The 16,668-nt window shown below is 35.1% G+C and overlaps 1 long non-coding RNA gene across 4 annotated transcripts in view; it reads right to left on the bottom strand.

The window, feature by feature from the left end:
• The window catches only part of LOC121031836 (uncharacterized), a 190,666-nt gene that overhangs the window by 100,642 nt on the left and 73,356 nt on the right, over positions 1-16,668 (bottom strand). For all 4 annotated transcript variants that reach the window (XR_005790924.1, XR_005790922.1, XR_005790925.1 and 1 more), the window contains exon 6: positions 14,960-15,060. This is a non-coding gene — a long non-coding RNA (uncharacterized LOC121031836). The remainder of the gene's footprint in view (positions 1-14,959; positions 15,061-16,668) is intronic.

The following is a 16,668-nucleotide window of genomic DNA, read 5'->3' as shown; positions in this document are numbered from 1 at the left end:
TAGGGGTCAGACATTCTGTGTCTTCTATGCTTTATTGGGGATTCCTCTAACTATTACATTACTGCAATTTGTGAGTAATCACAACCATTTTCTGGACTTAGTAAACACCTTCAGACTATGGGAATGAGAGAAGTAATGTTTACTAAATGATTTTTTTTTTGTTCTCTTATATATGCCTGGATTCATAGCCTTACATAGAATAAGTACACACACTAAATAAATTCTTGTTAAATGCATGCTAAAATATCTGTGCGTGTGTGTGTGCGTGCGTGTGTGTGTGTGTGTGTGTGTGTGTGTGTGTATGCAGGTATATATGTGTTTGTATGTGTTTTTGTTATGCTTGCCCTGGCTGTACTTTTTATGGAACTCCTGGATCAAGAAAAGGGTATTCAGACCAAAATAACAGCAGCGCTTTATTTTTCTTCTTCAGAAAACATAAGTATTATTTGAAAGAACACTTGTAGAATGTTATATAATGCATCTACATAGATTTACATACATATATTTATAACCATGATTTTCTTTGATTCCCTGGACCACCTTATAAGCTAAGTATGGTAAAACCTAACATGTAGATTTTCTACAGGAGTTTATCCTCTTAAATTCAGTTCTTCTGATTCTAGGTTCTGAGCTCCCTTGCCTCCTAATCCATTTCTTGATACTGTTAAGGGCAAGAAATTCTTTAAGGTTATAGGTTACAAAAGTATATCATTGGAAGAGCTATTGGGAAAAGTGCTAGGCAATTTGTCTTAAGTTGGGGCAAAGTGAGAAAGAGAGAGATGATGTGAGAGGATGGCCCATTCCTGATGCTGAAGATATCCCAGAAAGAGGTATGCAGAGAAGATAAAGACAAGCAAATATTTGTTCTTATTGCCAGCAGGATTTGGATCAGGTGTTCCTGCGACCCAGACTGCACCTTAGCAATGACCCCTTAAGCCTAACTAATCCATTTAAAATACACAACTGAGGCAGGATGCTCCCTTCCCTTCCTCTCTGGACTCATATGCATTGGCTTAAGAGTGATACTTGAAAGGCCAGCTTGATGTCTAAACAGGCCTGCTCTAAGCCAGTTGTCCCAGGCCTTCTTAGGAAAGAGCAGTGCTGAGTAAGAGTGCTAGCTGGTGGTTACTTTTCCAGTCTCAAGGAAGTGAAGTCCAGAGAAAGAAACTCCTTGGAGATTATTTGGCCACTTACTGTGCAGTAGCGGTCAATGAATGCTCTTGTACTTTACCCATTCCTACCAGCAATTCTTTCTTGGGGGTGAATAGAGAGGCAAGAGCTTTGAGCATATCTTAGGGACCAAAAATTCTCTGTGAAATAGTTCAACCAGAGAAGTTTCTTGCCCCTTCAAGGAAGGAGATCATATAGCATCTGAAAAGATTCTACCTGTTCCACCCCAACTCCCACCTGGGACCATGTTATCAACAATTGTAATTATGTCTGATAGCAAAGACTTGGCCATTTCAGAAACTCAGCATCTCTTGGATGTTGCCTTCCAAAGCCTATTGGAGGCCAAGGCTGTACCTTATTTACATGGTTATAGATATATCTAAAGAAACTCATCAGAGAGAGTCACTGAGGTGCACCAGATAACAGAATGACCCAAATACAATTATATCAGTGACCTAGCATACCCTGAGTTTGCCACCATCAAACAAAGTTAAACAAAAGGAGCTATTAACAGAAGTAACCTTAGAAAATGAAATCCTGAATACTAATCTCTTGTTCCTAAAGTTCCTTAACAGTCCCAAAATATATACTAAAAGTTAGCTATCTAGTTCTTCTACTTTCCTCTAATTCTGCCCTAATCCTCTATGGGTGGGTTATATAGACTTGAGCATCTTTAAAGTTGAAAATGAATCTCTGTTTTCAAATTTCTAGGCAAAAAACGACATATAAGAATTTTATTACATCAGCTCCATAGTCCCACAAATTTAAAAAATACTGCAAATCTCACAATGCAATATAATTATTGCAATCAACATATTATATAAACACTAAAATTTAAGGAAATATTGACAAGATGTCCCTTTACAATAATAAATCAAAAGGCATGTATAGCTGTCAGTAACGTCTGTCCTGTATGAGGTACTTTATAAGTGAAAGTTTAAAACATGTTATTTCTAATATCAGTTTACTTATCTGTCTCTTCCCTCCTTCCACAAAACTGTAATTTCTGTGTGGAAAAACTGTCTTAGTTTTACTCTGTATCTTGAGTATTTCTCATGGTACTAATAGAAAAAAAAACCTCAATAAATGATTATTGAATGAATTTGAATTATACTATAAAAACATTTTATTTTATTTAATTAATTTATTTTTTTTAATGTTTATTCATTTTTGAGAGACAGAGAGAGACAGAGTGGGGGGGGGGGCAGAGAGAGGGAGACACAGAATCTGAAACAGGCTCCAGGCTCTGAGCTGTCAGCACAGAGCCCAATGTGGGGCTGGAACTCACGAACTGTGAGATCCTGACCTGAGCTGAAGACAGATGCTCAACCAACTGAGCCACCCACGTGCCCCATATTATAAAAACATTTTAATTGATTAATATGACATAGGCTGTAAAGGGAATATCCAATTTTAAGACGGGACAATTCATTTATTTTCTCCTATAATTTATGCATAAATTATAATCATCTTTCTCTTTTTTCCTCCTTCACCCTCCCTCCCTCCTTATCCCTCGCCTCATTCCTTCCCTTTGTCCCCTTTTTTCCTTACTTCTTTCTTTTTTTATTTTTAGAGAAAAATTAAAATTCACGCCCTCCTCTTTTTTTTTGGTGACTGGACTTGTCATTTTCATCTACCACCATTACTTTTCATGCATACAGAGGGCTGGACTTACAAGGAAGGACTATATTTTGCATTTATCTCCTTAAGTACCATTGGGTTTGGTGACTATGTACTAGGTAAGTCGATTGAATCTTGGAATTGTATTAGCATTCATAGCCACAGAATTAATAAGATTTGAAGTAAAAGTATGGCCAGAAACATAGCATTTAACTATAGGGGTTAGGGTAGAGGCCAAAACTATTTTACAAACTCCAATCATCTGACAATCCATGAGAGAATCTAAAATAATTCCTTTCCATCCAACTTCCTTCTTTGTTGAGGCCACAGAGTACACTAATTATTGGAAAATGGAACAGAGGAATTCCTTTTAAAGCATGTCACCATTTGCTCATACAGGTATCCAAAATTCATGTGTAATGAAAATACCAGTACAAAAGAAATCCCATGCAACATGCACTTAGTGTCTTTCCCAATAGACAAATCCACTTTCACCTTAGATTAAATATACTGTATAAGAAGGAAATAAAGACCCCCAGACACTAAGTATTTACATACATACCTAAAATTCAACAGTAATATCAAAAAAGTATTTTGTAAGATTATTTTTATAAAGGCTTTTTGTGTTTATAAATCCTTTAAAGGAACAAAGTAAGTCTCTAGGCTATGTATTTTGGGAAACCACCATTGTTCTTGGCTCATCTCTGCCTCAAATTAAGAGTCATAACAAACATTATTCTTACTATGAACATATTTTTTTAAAAGTTAGCCCAAAGAACATAGGTATACCACCCCATTTTGCATACATGCATATGCCTCACACTTATATAGAAGAATTAGTACTCTACATAATAAGGACAAAGGCAAGAAGCAGAACATTGATGTATGTTCTACCACAATCTCTCTGGGTCAATTTGGACAAGCTACTTGGCCAACAGGATTCAATTTGATCTAATATAAAATAGCTGGGGTGAGGAAAACTTTGAACTAGTTGATTTTTTTCCATGTGAAAATATTAATTGTTGTATGCTGAGGAATTAGCCATGACTAAAACTTGGCTCCTGTCTACAAGGAGCACACACTGGAGTAGGGATGATTTAGATATGTAAATAGACAGTTACAATTCAAGTTCCAATATGCCATGATTGAGTTCAATGTATAGTGCAATGATGTCATCAAGGAAGAAGAAAAAGGCTTACCACATGCTTCAGCTATGGCTACAGGTGAGTCTTCAAGGAGAAGCATAATCTAAGCAGTCTGAGAGTGAGAAATAACTGACAGCCCAGGAAGAATACTTATAAAACCCCTTTAGTTCTAATGTTAACCAATTTCTTTCTTTTCTTAATGTTTATTTATTTTTGAGAGAGAGAGAGAGAGAGAGAGAGAGAGAGAGAGAGAGAGAGAATGAGTGGGGGAGGGACAGACAGAAGGGAAGACACAAAAGCTGAAGGAGGCTCCAGGCTCTAATTTCCCAGAAGGAACATGTATTGATATCTGGAATTTTGTTTATTGATTACTAGGTCACAGAAGTGGGACGATCTGTTAGTCCCTTATTTAGAAAAGTAACACTGAAAAGACAAACATGGTATAAATAGTCATATGGAATATAATATTCATTTCAGAAGTATTCTTATTTCCAGTTGATCTTTAGTAATCAGCAATTAGACTTTAAATGTGGACACTTTTATGGGTTTAGACTAATGTAGTATCGTTTATGAGGGAGAAGAAAAGATCAGAAGTAAAAGTCATGTTCCAATGACGTACTTTTTGTGATTTACTTTTTGCCTTTAGGTATAAATCCTTCCCAGAATTACTCAAAAATTTACCCAGCAATAATAATGCTTTGGTGTACTTTTGGTCTTGCTTGGATTACTCTTCTGTTTGATTTATTTTCAAAAATATTGGACAAATCTTAAAAAAAAAAAGCTTATTTGCGATATGCTATGTCAAACAGAAGAATGTCATCTATGAAAAATCTTCGTATTTCTGGCCTTCTCTGGATTCACAATCAAAATGAACATCTCAACTTTCTTTTTGAAATAGTGGGACAAGATGATCCAAAAGAGGATACATGTGCTTTAAAAATTTACCTGCCATATGGATCACACCCACAGTGAAGTTTTGTAATTCATATTTTATTTTGAGTTATAATAAATAATTAAAAATACAAAATCTCAACCATCCTCACCAAATCTTCCATTTTCAAAATCTCTCATTATGTAATATTTGATATATTTAAAACAATTTATGTAATCACATAAGTTAAAAAAATATAAATATCCATGAACCCATCATACAACTTGTGATGTAAAACTAATGACAATATAATTGAAGCTACCTGTGTGCACCTTCCCAATCCTAGCCTCCTTGTTCCCCAGAGGAAAGAGCTATATCCATCCATGTAGTGATAGGTACAAAGTTATTTTTTTTAAGTAGCTACTCAATTTCTGCCTATAACTAGAAGTGCATTTGAATTTCCATTATTCCATATTTTCACTTTGGTATTGGCAGATTAAAATTTTTTTGCCCATATAATGGGAATAAAATACTATTTAATTATAGTTTTGCTTTGTTTATTTCTAATTACCATAGAGTTGAGCACCTTGTGTTTCTGGTCATTCTTGTTTTTTTGTTTTTTTGTTTTTTTTGTGAATTGCCACTTCATGAATTTTGCCCATTTTTTTCTACTGGGTTACTTGTCTTCTACTTAGCAATTTGTAGGAGTATTTTCTTTATGGTACATTCTGAATGCTAACCCATTTTCAGTTATATTTACTGAGGATATCATCTCGTTTGTGGCTTATCTTTTCAGTCTATAGAATACCTTTTGATAAACACAAGCTCTTAATGTAGTTCATCTTTTTCTCTTAAAATCACCACTTTTCCAATCTTGTTTTAGAACTTCTTCCATACCTCAAAGTGACAAAGATATTTTCTGATTAATGTATTTAAACCAAATTAATTAAAGACCTAACTTATGTAAGTGACTACCCTAAGCATTGTGAGGAATATGAAAATATAGTCACTGTCTTAAATGGTAATTAAACATTGACTAATATTGGAAGCAGATGAATGAATGCCAATTGTGTGCCAGTCACTCTGGTAAATGTTTTGAATAACGAAGATGTATTGAGCACTCATATGCTAAATATTTTGCATTCATCATTTTATCTAATATTCATAATAACCTCAGAAGTAGGTAAATAATGTCTTTTTACAGATGAAGCAATAGATCTATAATAATTTGCCCAAGTCACTCAGTAGGTTATGTGCTGAACATAGTTCACTCAGACACAGTAATGTTTCCAAGTCATCTTTTATATACTGTAAGAAAAATATGAAATAATCCAAATAAATTAGCATTTACATTTAAAGAACTGCTAGGTAAAGAGCACTGATTGATGTCTTTTGGTGTCTACATACCATTTTATATAAGTAAGTGAGTACCATAATTAGGATCAAAGTACTTTGGGATCAAAGAGGGAGATGCCTAGGATATAGTGGAAGAAAATCAGAGTTAGCATCAATAAGAAGGTGGAAATGACCTCTGTTTGGATGGCTGAAAATGACTCTAGTACGTCTAGCAGGTTGGGAGGTTGAGGGGCAAAGGCACAAGGTTAACAGCGCCTAGAAAATGGAGACTTGAAAAGAGACCAGTAGGGCAGGAGGTGAGGTTGAGAATACAAGATTTGATGACTACAGAAGAGAGCTGCATCATGGATGGAAGTAGGACCCATCTGTGACTAAAGAGTGATGATGGGATAAGATTTAACTGAAAGAGTTTAGGAGAGAATAGAAACTCTGAAGGTTTATGATGCTCAGAGTCTGTTAATCACAAAGACAAAGTTTCTTGGTGTTGGCCACCGTATAGACATGGTAATAATTGGGAGCAGGAACTAGCCAGGGCTTCAAATGGAACTATGAAGTGGAGGGATAAATCATTTAGGCAGGCTCACAGTGTCCACTCAGGTGCAAAAGTCTTAAAAGATGAATGAATCATTGCCCAGTATTGTGCTGGAGAAGAAGCCAAGGACTTCATCTTTTGGTATAAATGCTTGAGTGAGGGATCTAGCCAAACAAGATCTACCATTGTTTTAGGCTTTTTACCCTTGGGTAGGAAGCAGAAGCAGCTTTGGCATGGTGTCACGAATACTTTAGAATATCTTCCTACAGTCTCTGAAGACTGGGAGCAGTGGCTGTTTTGTCTAATGCATAGAAACCAACACAAAAAATCAAGGAAAATAAAGAAATAAGGAAATATATCCCAAACAAAATGACCAGATAATCTCCCAAAACGGATTCTAATGAAATGGAGATATAAGATTTACCTGATAGAAAATTTTAAATAACTATTATAAGGATCATCTACAAGATCAGGACAATGCATGGATAAAGTGACAACTTCAACAGACAGGTAATTTTTAAAATTACCAAACAGGAATTATGAAGCTGAAGAATACAATAAGTAAAATGAAGAATTCCCTAGTGAAGCTCAACAACAGACTAAAACAGAAGAAAGTGTTGGAAAACTTGAAGAGCAGTCACTGGAAATTATCCTGTCAGAGGAACAAATGGGAAAAATAATGAAAAATACTGAAGAAAGCTTAAGGAACACATGGGACACCATAAAACGTATCAATATATGCATTATAGGAGTTCCAGAAGGTAAAGAGAGAGAAAAAAGGGGCAGAAATCTCGTTCAAAGAAATAATGGCTGAAAACTTCCTACATCTGGGGAAGGAAATGGCCATCCAGATCCAGGAAACTTAACAAAATCTTAATATGATGAATTCAAAGTAATCCAAACCTAGACATATTATAATCAAATTGTCAAAAATCAAATAGAGTGTTTTAAAATTTTTGTAAGGCAATTACTTAATAAAGACATTACACTGACATACACCTTAGAAATGCGGGAAAGAAGTTAATGAATGCTATTTGGAAGGATGGGTAAGAGAGAGTGAAGAGCAGGGCTCTACATAAAGAAAAGTGCATTCTAATTTATCTTGTCCCTTTGAATTCAAAAAAGTCATGCTGATTAGGTACATAATTTGTGTGTGTGTGTGTGTGTGTGTGTGTGTGTGTGTGTGTGTGTTGAGAACACCTAAAATCTACCCTCATGGAGAATTTTGGAAGAAGCAAGACAAAGCCAACTTGTCACATACCAGGGAACCCCCATGAAACGATCAGCAGATTTCTCAGCAGAAACTTGGCAGGCCAGAAGGGAATGGGATGGTATATCCAAAGTGTTGAAAGAATGCTATACCTGTCAAAACTGTCCCTCAGAAATGAAAGAGAGATGAAAATATTTCCCAAACAAAAGCAAAGGGAGTTCATCACCACTAGAACTGCCTTATAATAAATGCTAAAGGGAGTTCTTCAAGTTGAAATGAAACAATGCTAAACGGTAATAGGAAAGCATATGAACATTCAAAACTTTCTGGTAAAAGTAAGGTAAAGGCTAAAGGTAATATAAGACAAATATAGGATAATGTAAATTATAATGATGGGTAAATCCATTTTAATTCCAGCATAAAGTTAAAAGACAAAAGCATTAATAACTATAAAAATGTGTTAATGGATACACAATATAAAAGGATGTAAATTGTGACATCAATAACAAACGTGTTTGGGGGAAGTAAAAGCGTAGAGTTTTGATGTCTGATTGAAGTTATCAGCTTAAAACAGACTGTCATAACAACCATAAGTTGTTTTTTTGTAAGCTCCATGGTAATTACAAAGAATATACCTAGATAAGATGCACAAAAGAAAAAGAAATCAAGCATATTCATACAATATATCAACAAAAATGCAAAGGAAGACAATGAGGGGAACAGAGAGATGAAGGAACTTCAAGATAGATAGAAAACAGCTAACAAAATGGCAATAGCAAGTTCTTCCCTATCAGTAATTACTTTTTTTTTTTTCAACGTTTATTTATTTTTGGGACAGAGAGAGAGAGCATGAACGGGGGAGGGGCAGAGAGAGAGGGAGACACAGAATCGGAAACAGGCTCCAGGCTCTGAGCCATCAGCCCAGAGCCTGACGCGGGGCTCGAACTCACGGACCGCGAGATCGTGACCTGGCTGAAGTCGGACGCTCAACCGACTGCGCCACGCAGGCGCCCCAAAAGGCAAATGAATTATACCCCCGAATCAAAAGACACAGAGAGCTGAATGGATTTAAAAACAAAACAAAACAAAACCAACATTATAAAAAGATTTCACTATATACCATCTATATGAGACTCATTTTGGATTTAAGGACATAAATGAGCTTAAAGTGAAAGGATGGGAAAAGATATTATATGTAAATGATAACTAAAAGAGAATAAGGGTGGTTATACTTAGACAAAGTAGATGTTAAAACTGTTACAAGAGATAAAGAAGGTCATTATATGAAGATAAAAGGGCCAATTCATCCAGGAAAACATAACAATTATAGAGCACCTATATATAAAGCAAACATTGACAGAACTGAAGGGAGAAATACATAGCAATACAACAGCAGGAGACTTGATATACCACTTTCAATAATGGATACAACATCCAGACCAAAAATCAATAAGCATACAGTAGGCTTGAACGACACTAATGGCCAAATGGACCTAACAGACATAAACAGAACATTCCACTCAATAGCAGCAGACTGTACATTCTTCTCAGGTGGACATGGAACATTCTCCAGGATAGATCACATGTTGGGTCGCAAAACAAGTCTTAACAAATTCAGAAAGGCTGAAATCATGCCATGTATCTTTTCTACAAGGGAATGAAATTAAAAATCAATAGCAGAGAGAAAGCTGGGAAATTCATAAATATGTGGAAATTAAAGAACACACTCCTGAACAACCAATGCATCTAAGAAGAAATTAAAAAGAACTTAGAAAATAGCCTAAGACAAACGAAAATGAAAACACAACATACCAAAACTTAGGAGATGCTGCACCACAGTACTAAGAGGGAAGTTTATAGCAATAAATGCCTACATTAAAAAAAAATGATTTCAATTAAATAACCCAACTTTACACTTCAAGGAACTAGAAAATATTGAACTAAGCCCACAGTTAGCATAAGGAAAGAAATAATAAAAATTAGAGCAAAAATAAATGAAATAGAGAATACAAAAACAAATTAAGGGTTGATTAAAAAAATAAAATTGACAAAACTTTAGCTAAACACACTTGGATAAAAGAGAGGGATCAAATAATTACAGGGATGCTTGGGTGCCTCAGTTGGTTGAGTGTCCAACTCTTGATTTTAGCTCAGGTCATGATCCCATTTCATTTGGCTCATTTCATTCCTCTTACATTGAGCTCTGTGTCAGGATCCACACTGTGTGTGGAGCCTGCTTAAGATTCTCTCTCTCTCCCCCCCCTCCTCTGTCCCTCTCCCCTGCTCTCTCTCTCTCTCTCAAAATACATACATGCATACATACATAGTCAGTCAGAAATGAAAGCAGAGACATTACAACGGATGCCACAGAAATAAGTCATAGGTGACTACTATGAACAAATATATACCAACAAATAGGATAACTTAGAAGAAAAAATTTCCTACAAATATAAAATGTACCAACTCTGAATCATGAATAAATAGAAAATATGAACAAATCTATAGGAGTAAGGAGATTGACTCACTAATCAAAAGGAGAATGAATGAAAGCCAGAAAAGTTGCAGGAGATAAGAGGAATATATACAAATCAGTTCTATTTCTATGCACTAGCAAATAAAAATCTCAAAATAAAATTAAGAAATTCCCATTCACAATAGCACCAACAAGAATGAAATACTTAGAAATACATTTAATGAAGAAAGTTCAAGACTTGTACCCTAAAAACTACAAAATATTCTTGAAATTTTTAAAGAAAACCTAAATAAGTGGAAAGACTTATGTTTATATATTGGAAGACAATATTGTAAGAAGAAGATACTCTTTTTTTAAAGTTTATTTATTTTGAGACAGAGAGCGCGTGTGCAAGTGGGGAGGGGCAGAGAGAGAGACAGAGAATCTCAAGCAGGCTCAGCACTGTCAGTGTAGAGTCGGATGCGGGGCTCAAACTCATGAACTGTGAGATCATGACCTAAGTCGAAATCAAGAGTCAGATGCTAACTAACTGAGTGACTCAGGCGCCCCATGAAGATATTCTTTTTTAATGTTTTTATTATTTATTTTTTCAGAGAGAGACAGACAGACAAAGTGTGAGCAGGGGAGGGGCAGAGAAAGGGGGAGACAAAGAATCTGAAGAAGGCTCCAGGCTCTGAGCTGTCAGCACAGAGCCAGACACAGGACTCTGAACCCAGGAACCCTGAGATCATGACCTGAGCCACAGTCAGACCTTCAACCGACTGAGCCACCCAGGTACTACACCCCTTCTTGAAGATACTCTTAAAGTTGATGTACATATTCAATGTATGAGTTTTTCTGTGAAAATTCCAACGGCTTTTTTCTTTTTGCAGAAATTAACAAGCTAATCCTAAAATTCATATGGAAATTCAAAAGAGCAAAAACATCCTTGATAAAGGACAGTTTGAGGACTCTTACTTCCTGGATTAAAAAAATTATAACATTATAGCAATAAAAAAATGTGTTACTCACATAAGGATAGATATACAGATCAAAGGAAGAGGAGTGGAGAAATAAACACATACATCTATGGTCAATTGATTTAAAAAAATTTTTTTTAACGTTTTATTTATTTTTGAGACAGACAGAGCATGAACGGGGAAGGGGCAGAGAGAGAGGGAGACACAGAATCGGAAGCAGGCTCCAGGCTCCGAGCCATCAGCCCAGAGCCCAACGCGGGGCTCGAAGTCACGGACCGCGAGATCGTGACCTGAGCCAAAGTCGGATGCTCAACCGACTGAGCCACCCAGGCGCCCTGGTCAATTGATTTTTAAATAATTAATAAACTTAATTTTTTAAGAGCAGTTTTAGGTTTACAGGAAAATTGAAGAGAGTAGAGTTTCCAGATACTCCTTGCTTCACTTCATAGTTTTCCTTATTATCAATGTCTTGCATTAGTGTGGTACAATTGTTTCAACTGATGAATCAATACTGATATTTATTATTCACTAAAAGTCCATGTTTTACATTAGGTTTTACTCTTTATGTTGTATATCCTGTCATGGTCAACTGATGTTTGACAAGGATGCTAAGATGATTCAATGTAAAAAGGATAGCCTTTTCAACAAATAGTATTAGGTAAAAGAATGAATTTGGACCTCTATCTAAGCTAACATCCCATAGAAAAATTAACTCAAACTGGATCAAAGATCTAAGTATAAGAGCTAAAATTTTAAAACTCTTAGAAGAAAAGTTTGAGTGAGTCTTTGTGACCTTTGATCAGACAATAGTTTCTTAGACATGATACCTAAAGCACAAGCAGCCAAAGAAAGGTAAATTGAACTTCATTAAAAATTAAAACCTTTTATGAGTCAAAATATACTATCAAGAAAGTGAAAAGATAATCTGCAGAATAGGAGAAAGTATTATTAAATAATATATCTGATAAAGATCTAGTATCCAAAATATGTAAAAAATTCTTACAACAATAAAAAGACAAATAACCTAATTTAAAAATGTGCAAAAGAGTTGAATAGACATTTCTCCAAAAAGGATACATAAGTGAATAATAAGCATATAAAAAAGATGCTCAACATCATTAATCACTAGGGAAATACAAATCAAAACCACAATAAAATACCACATTACACATACTAGGACAGCTATAGTAATAATAATATGATAAGGGTTAGCAAGGATGTGGAGAAATTGGAACCCTCTTATCTTGCTGGTGGGACAAGTAAAGTGGTACAGCCACTATGAAAACCAGTTTGGTAATTCTTCAAAATGCTAAAAAGAGTTACCATATGACCCAGAAGTTGCACTCCTAGGTATATACCCAAAATAAATAAAAACATTTGCTTTCACAGAAAACTGTATATGAATGTTCATAGCAGGGTTACTCATAATAGCCAAAAAGTGGAAACAACTCAAATACCCATTAACTAATGAATGAATAAACTCTATGCAGTATATCCATAAAATGGACATTAATTCCTTATCAAATAGATAAATGCTGTATTTTTATCGTATAATATTTCTGTGCAAGCTATACTAAATATATACCTGTATAAATTATGGTTCATGGTAAAATAGTTCATATGTGTTACTAGCTGCAGGATATTAATCTCACTAAATTAAAGTTATAGAAAACTTCTCACCTCCTGCAACGTTCTTGAATTTTTTCTGATTAATCAGTTATATAGAACTTTAAATTCCATTATGAATACAAATATATACTTAACACATTCATTTTTATTGATTCACTGGAGAAGTCCTAAATCAGATGTGTGTGTGTGTGTGTGTGTGTGTGTGTGTGTGTATGTGTGTATATATATATATATATATATACACACACACACACACACATATATGTATATATATGTGTGTGTATATATATATATATATATATACACACACATACATACATACAGTGGAATATTATTTGGCAATCAAAAAGAATGAAATCTTGCCATTTGCAACTATGAGGATAGACTAGAGGGTATTATGCTAAGCAAATTTAGTCAGAGAAAGACAAAAATCATATGACTTCACCTATATGTGGAATTTAAGAGACAAAACAGATGAACATAAGGGAAGGGAAGCAAAAGTACTATAAAAACAAGGAGGTGGACAAAACATAAGAGACTCTTAAAAACAGAAAACAAACTGAGGGTTGCTGAAGGGGTTGTGAATGGGTGATGGACAAAATGGGTAAGGGGCATTATGGAAGACACTTGGGATGAGCCCTGGGTGCTATACATAGGGGATGAATCACTGGAATCTACTCCTGAAATAATTATTGCACTATATGCTAACTAACGTTATAATAATAATAAAATAATAATAATAATAAAAAATAAAATTTTAATAAAATAATAATAAAATAATTCACCAGCAATTTAAATGTAAAGATATTCATTCATTGAAACTGAAATAACAATGAAGTCCATTAAAAAAAAAAGTTTGAAGCACTTGCAAAAAAATTCTCAACAATAAGCAAGTATGAAAGCTAACAGAATAGATATTTGCTAACCAGAACATACTGAAATGGCACAATATTTAGGAAGTTTTAAATGGCATCCTGAAAGAAATGGTATACTGAATTATTTTCAAGAGGCTTACTTAATTTCAGTAATATTCACAGATAAGCAGAGACTTTGAGGGAATGAAAATGCAAACCAGCAGTGTCACTGCCTCAATATATACCATCAACAGAAGTAACACTGACAGAGCAAGGTGTCCTGATACGAACTCTTCCAAAACACAGCCAGAAGTGCAATGTTTAATCCTGTTGTTTATAAGTGAATATAATAACATTCCTGGGAGAATATCTAAAGCCAGCTATCTAAATGAACGATGCTTTTGGTAAATGAAACAATATATTTTGAAAACAAAGCTTAGTAATAAAAAAAAAATAGACGTATTTTACATAGAAGTGGATTTCTAAGAGATCTAGTACACCCGAGTTGTTGAATAGTATTGGAAATTTCAATAAGGTTATCTCAGCACATGGTGTTCAATTCTAAGGGATTTGACTTATACATTCCAAACATTTTACTTTGTTCTTTTTGTAGTCTAACACCAAAGACCATTTTCAAGTACTTAACGATTCAGGACATCAAAATAACAAATTCCAAAGTGGTGACTTTGAAAAATTATGACTACCAAATTGAGTAAATTTGCGAACAAAAGTGTTTGGCACTTTCCAGTGAATATCACCCTAATACCCTGGCAGCTTCCTTAAGTAGTATACAAAAAACAGACCCTTTCAATTGGTTTCATAATTTCTTTGCCTCTTTTAATAAATAGACAAAAACTAACATTCTACATGGTTTTGGATAAGATCTAATAAATTACAATGCTTAGAAACATTAATTCATTCGGAATTGCTCACTAACTTAGTAACATTTCAGATATGTTACACAAATTAGTGTAGAATCTAGCTTGGTTTCTATGTCAGGATTCTCCAGAAAAAGAAAACAGGCCATATCATTCATATATATATATATATATATATATATATATATATATATATGGAGAGAGAGAGAGTATATCTAGAACCTGTATATATAAAGAGATTTATCATAAGGAACTGGCTCACTTGATAATGGAGGCTGAGAAGTCCCATGGTCTGCTGTTGCAAGCCAGACATCCAGGAGAGCCACTGGTAGAGTTGCAATCTGAGTCCAGAGGTCTGAGAATCTGGAAAGCCAATATTCTGGTTCAAAAACAGTCAGGGAGGGGCGCCTGGGTGGCGCAGTCGGTTAAGCGTCCGACTTCAGCCAGGTCACGATCTCACGGTCCGTGAGTTCGAGCCCCGCGTCAGGCTCTGGGCTGATGGCTCAGAGCCTGGAGCCTGTTTCCGATTCTGTGTCTCTTTCTCTCTCTGCCCCTCCCCTGTTCATGCTCTGTCTCTCTCTGTCCCAAAAAATAAATAAATGTTGAAAAAAAAAATTAAAAAAAAAAAAAACAGTCAGGGAGAGCAAATGCTTCTTACCCTGCCTTTTCTTCTTTTCAGGTCTCCAGCAGATTGGATTAGATCCATCCACACTGGGGAAAGCAATCTGCTTTACTCAGTCTACCAATTCAAATGTTAATCTCATGCAGAAACATCCTCATAGACATCCCTAGAATATTTAACTAGATAACTGGGTACCCTGTATTCTAATAAAGTTGATACATACAATTAATCATCACATTTTCTATCACAAAATTGCCTTTAAAAAAATCGATTTATGAATATAAACCCTTAACATTTCAATGAACTTCTACAGAAGCCTCTGTTAGTCATATGAGAGTGTACTCATATACTTTATGAACTAAATATAATTATTATCCTCATTTTATTGAAGTGGAAATTGAGGGTAAGAAGCCTGCCCAAGGTTACCTAACTAGTAAATGACAGGGTTGTGGTTCAAACTCATCTATTTAACCACCCTTCACCAGATAACTCTAGCATGGAAGGAACATTTGAAGGGTTGTATGCTGGAGGCAGTAAGACTATTACAACCTTGTGACAGCGTGGATGGAGATCTTGGAACGATTTTAGTGTTTTTATGGAGAAGAATCAAAAACACTATATATCAGAGATTGAGTGGGTATGTATGAAGGAATGCAAGGAGCCAAGGGTGACTGAAGTTCCATCTTGAATATCTTCTATTCCAACCACTCAAATTATTACATTTGACTCTCATGTAAGTAATAATAATAGCAGATTGCATTTTTCCAGAATAGGAGACATGAAGAGTTTTGAAATGAGTCTTTAATTGGTTTACAGAAACCATATATAGTACAATAATGAGAAACAGTCTTAATCCTAACAGATCTTCCTTTCTCTCTGAAACTGGTAGACAGACACTGGCTCTTGCCAGACTGCTATCGTCAACATATTGAGTTGATGAGTTTGTAACAGAGGGAAACATGGAGGGATGAAATGTAAGAAGTAATCCCCTCATTTATGATCTCTGGGCATATGGCTAGGAATAGGAAGAGAGAAAACATTGTGACTACTGACATTTGCCAGTCCTACCATGAATTTTGATAGAAAACTTCATTAGCTTTCTTTCTTTGAGATGTTTATTACTTGTTACTACCTTAATATAACAGAAAACTTTCCTTTTTCTTAAAAAAACCACACACACACACTCATTATTGGGAGTATGAAATCAGTAAGAGACATCGAAATCAACTAAGTCCCTTTAGCCAAGTACAAGAATCACACTGGCCAAAATGCTCTGAGTAAATTTCATTAATCAGCCATCTTCCAAAAGCACAGTATTTCTTCTAATTTCTTAGACATTATCTTTGGCC

Source organism: Herpailurus yagouaroundi, unplaced genomic scaffold (genome assembly GCF_014898765.1).
Source record: "Herpailurus yagouaroundi ecotype Mexico unplaced genomic scaffold, PumYag 141, whole genome shotgun sequence".
NCBI lineage: Eukaryota > Metazoa > Chordata > Mammalia > Carnivora > Felidae > Herpailurus > Herpailurus yagouaroundi.
Note: the sequence above shows the minus strand (reverse complement) of the source record. Positions and strands in the feature narration are given on the sequence as shown.